Here is a 5402-nt window from a genome sequence, read left to right as displayed (position 1 = left end):
ACTTCGTCACTGTAAGATCCAAAAGTTTAAATACCTACAACATTTCAAGCTGAGAAAAATTAGAAAATTAAGTTCTTAGATTATTGACTTTGAAGCCTCTAAACATATATCTAAAATTTGCTATAATGAGTTAGACTTTTACACCTATGTATAAGAATCATGCTATACATACAGTTGATGGTCTTAATGCGCATAGGTCATGTACCCAACCTAAAACATAACCTATTGGATTTGGGAAACTAGAACCAAACTAACAAGTTACCTTGATTTGAGGCAAGCACATTAAGTAGAAACAAGTGATCTCTCATTCTAACTCTGACTTTCATCTCCTTCTCCATTGATGCAAGTAAACTGATCACTCAATCTCGGTATCTATAATACTCATACTCTTTACCTCTCACATAATAAATAAATAAATAAATAACAAATTAAGCAACAATAGCAAATATTATTATCAACACACACACACACACACACACACACACACACACATATATATATATGTATATGTATATGTTTTGCTTATTAATTTGATGTATTGTAATTGTATTCTAATTATCATTCCATCATCCTATAATCTAATATCATATCCTTTCTCCAAAAGTTGTTCTTCACTCAAGATATTTACTTTAAATACAAGCACATAGTATTTCGTGAGAAATGAATTGATGAGATTCATTTTTAGCCAAAATTAGAATGTTGCCTATTCCATCAACTTTGCATTTTTTCTTTCATTTCTAAAGGAAATATTTCATTTAAAGGATTCATCCAAAGGAATAAATGAACCCTTTTTACCTGTCAAGTGGTTACTTGCACCCATATGTAGAACCATGCTTCTTGATCTTTTTCTTCATTATGTGTTAACAAAAAGCAAATTCTTCTTCCTCCTTGGCTTCTGCATAATAGTAACCTTTGTTTTCTTTATATCTTTGTTTCAACATTGATATGCATAATGCCTATACCTTTCGCAATTATAGCACTGTACATTCGCTCTTCTTCAACTTATTCTATGCCAAACTCCTCTCCCACATCCTTTTGCATGCTTTCTCGATAGCGTCCCACACATCTTATGTCATGCACCAACTGCATGCCGAGTGATAAGTGCTTGAATAGACATATTTCTCTATATGTTTTACATGCATTGAGCATCATTTTTTACCATGGTTTATGTCTCAAAATGTGTATTTGGTGTTCTTTTATGCAATTAGGTTGTGAATGCCTTGAAGGAAGAAAAGGAAGCAAAGATAGGTTATGAAGACACATTTTGGGAGTTTTTGTGCAACATAAGAATCAAGACACAAAGAGGAGTTCATGTACATGGAGGTGTGTGCCAACTTCCAAGAGAATTCAAGCTAATTTGTGAGTTGGACGGCACAAAGGCAGTCATACCCCATCTTTCTACTTGTGTGAAGAACGCAAGAGCTTCCCAATGATGATTTGATGATGAAAAGTCTTATAACTTACCACGTGGACATGTGCCCGACCATGTGGCCTCAAGAGAAGAGTGTGTAAGCCGCGGTTATGAAGAATACTGTAGCAAAAACACTGTTTCATGTGGCCGCATGAAAATTTCAAGTGGTCGCGTGGGAATTTCTGCAGCTCATGCGGGCACATGAAATCTCACACCGTCATGTGGAGCCACGTGACAGATGCAGTTTATGACTATAAATAACCTTTTTGCCCTATTTTTGGAGACTTTTTGCAAGCGTTTGAAGGGCGAAGCGGCAAGGGTTTGAAGATGAGGTCTTTGGCAAATTTGGGGGGCATTCTTCACCAACTTTGATAGATCTTTTCTCCTTCATAGCACTGAGGAAGCCTTCAGCAACCTTGCTTCGGAGAGGGATTTTTCAACACGTTGAGCAATCCATCAAGGTCATCATCACGAATTCAATGGGGTTTTATTCCATTGGTTTTCATTGCTTTTCATTGCATTATTCTTTGGTTTGTAACTTGCCCCATGGAGGGCGAAACCCTAGTAGGTATTTGGGCATGTAAACTTTAGGATCATATCTTTGTATTGATTTACTTTATGTTTTCTATTATATCCGAGTTTATTTGAGTTTCAATCTTGTTTTATCATTGCTTGCATGTCGCATTGATCCATGTGATTGATTTGTATTGCATGATTTGTTGCCTTGGTGAGAGAGAGGTCTCCATTAGGGTTAGAACTCCAATATTGAAGAGGGCGAGTCATGAGATAGTGGAGTGTCCCCATTCCCCTATGATGAGTGCTTCCTATCTCCGTATTCCCTAGACTTTATGTAACCACATTTGGTGTGAGGCGTGAGATTGAAAGATTTCTCCACTGGGACCTTGTAGGGGGTTAGGGATCTTTCACCTAAAAATAGGGTTATATCTATCTTTAGGAATCGGTTGTACTCTTAGGTATCCCTAGAGTTTATTGCAGTCATATATGGTGTAAGGTGTTGAGATTGAGCGATTTTTCCACCGGAACCTCGCAGGGGACTAGTATCGGTGGCCTAGGCAAGGACCGATTATTCTTAGATTGCTTCGACTCATTTAACTCGGTTTAGAAATATTTAGTAAGTTTTATGATTCATGTTAGATCCTAAGGGGAGCATTGCCCAGGTACCTCATCTTTATTGATTGAGACTCCCCTTACCATTACTTTTCTTCCTTGCTCACAATATTATTATTCTTGCAAATGGGTTCACTTCACCATAATATTGATTTCGACTAGATAACTGAGAAGTGGTTACTACTAACACTTTTGTTCCTTGTGGATTTGACTACCCGACTCATTGGGTATTTTATTACTTCGACACCCGTGCACTTGCGGTACACGCACGCAAATTGGGGTGTCATGGAGCACATGACAACCGTCATGATGTCCTGGAGTAAGTGACATATATGTACACCTATCTATAAAGCACCACTAGGCTTAATGGCACCCCGCTTGATGACACGACAAGAATTAACAGTACTACTTGTAAAATAAAATAAGAAGTAGTAGATGAGTAACAATGTTACTCAGTGAGGGGTTAGAAAATATTTTCAAAACAATAGATATTGTCAAGACAATAGAAAGTGTAATGACCAAAAAAATATCTAAAGCACAATTTCATATATTTTAATTCTAGGTTAAACGTGAATTATATGATTGTCAATTAGAATAAACTTGGGAACATAGCGAGCCAAGATCAAAGGTTAAAGTACATCAAAATAAGCCATGAGAAGAGTATAGTAAACACACCACACAAAGTACCGAATATAATTTAATAAACATTAGAAATCTAGATACACATCTCAATACTCCAATATTTCGGATTGCTAATTAAATCACCCAAACTAGCCATGGCTATGCCTTAGTTTGGGCTCCGCTAAGGCTACATTGTGAAAAAAAAAAAGAGGTTCAATCCCGCCTTGGCAATGGTTTGAGCTCACATCTGTGGTGATGCATAGTGACTCAACATCTATGAAGGGCATCCTCCCCACTACCTATGAGATTTTTTCCACACATTTTCTATGGGTATGATCATGCATTTGATCAACCACGATTCCTCTTAGAAGGCTGGAATGTGGAGACCTCTACTGTAGTAGGTGGAGCTCTCGGCTTCTATCTTCTCTGAAAAAACCTGCTATCAAGGTATAATAAACAATATTGATGCCATATTACCTAAGATAATTTCATAGTAACTATAGCATTTTCACCCATGTAAAGGAAAAACATGTCACTTACACAGGGCTGCCAAGCCATAGTGAAGTTTTTTTTTTTAGATTCATTCATTTAGCAAGACATTTATCATTAAACATCAAGTGTAAAGTGCATATTTGCATGCTAAATTTATTCAACAAAGAGCTTCTTACAAAAGAAGAATATTTCATAAACATGTTGGGGAAATCATCGATTCTTGTCAAATCTTCCTTTATTAAAACCTTCACAATACGCCAAAACATATTGAAACCATTTATTAATATATGTAATGAAACACTCGTATAGCAAATTTTACCCAACCACTTTAGATACTAAGTCTTAAAATGCTATAAAACACATAGTAATTATATTTTAAAATAAATTATAAAACATTATAAATCAATTTATATAGGCATCATAATTAAAAGAGTAAAAACACCCCATAATTAAGTTATAAAAACATGATAGACATGTTATAAAGCTTTATATTGGTATTCTAGAACAATTCAATTGAAATGGGCTAGCTTACCATTAATTACTTGGAACTGGGTTGGGTTTTATTAGAATAAACCCAGTTGGGGAGTATTTCATAAACATGTTGGGGAAATCATCGATTCTTGTCAAATCTTCCTTTATTAAAACCTTCACAATACGCCAAAACATATTGAAACCATTTATTAATATATGTAATGAAACACTCGTATAGCAAATTTTACCCAACCCCTTTAGATACTAAGTCTTAAAATGCTATAAAACACATAGTAATTATATTTTAAAATAAATTGTAAAACATTATAAACCAATTTATATAGGCATCATAATTAAAAGAGTAAAAGCACCCCATAATTAAGTTATAAAAACATGATAGACATGTTATAAAGCTTTATATTGGTATTCTAGAACAATTCAATTGAAATGGGCTAGCTTACCATTAATTACTTGGAACTGGGTTGGTTTTTATTAGAATAAACCCAGTTGGGGAATATTTCATAAATAAGTTGGGGAAATCATCGATTATTGTCAAATCTTCCTTTATTAAAACCTTCACAATACGCCAAAACATATTGTAACCATTTATTAATATATGTAATGAAACACTCGGTATAGCAAATTTTACCCAACCCCTATAGATACTAAGTCTTAAAATACTATAAAACACATAGTAATTATATTTTAAAATAAATTATAAAAACATTATAAATCAATTTATATAGGCATCATAATTAAAAGAGTAAAAGCACCCCATAATTAAGTTATAAAAAAACATGATAGACATGTTATAAAAGCTTTTATATTGGTATTCTAGAACAATTCAATTGAAATGGGCTAGCTTACCATTAATTACTTGGAACTGGGTTGGGTTTTATTAGAATAAACCCAGTTGGGGAATATTTCATAAACATGTTGGGGAAATCATCGATTATTGTCAAATCTTCCTTTATTAAAACCTTCACAATACGCCAAAACATATTGAAACCATTTATTAATATATGTAATGAAACACTCGTATAGCAAATTTTACCCAACCCCTTTAGATACTAAGTCTTAAAATGCTATAAAACACATAGTAATTATATTTTAAAATAAATTGTAAAACATTATAAATCAATTTATATAGGCATCATAATTAAAAGAGTAAAAGCACCCCATAATTAAGTTATAAAAACATGATAGACATGTTATAAAGCTTTATATTGGTATTCTAGAACAATTCAATTGAAATGGGCTAGCTTACCATTAATTTCTT

Source organism: Dioscorea cayenensis, chromosome 9 (assembly GCF_009730915.1).
Source record: "Dioscorea cayenensis subsp. rotundata cultivar TDr96_F1 chromosome 9, TDr96_F1_v2_PseudoChromosome.rev07_lg8_w22 25.fasta, whole genome shotgun sequence".
Classification (NCBI taxonomy): Eukaryota; Viridiplantae; Streptophyta; class Magnoliopsida; order Dioscoreales; family Dioscoreaceae; genus Dioscorea; species Dioscorea cayenensis.
Note: the sequence above shows the minus strand (reverse complement) of the source record.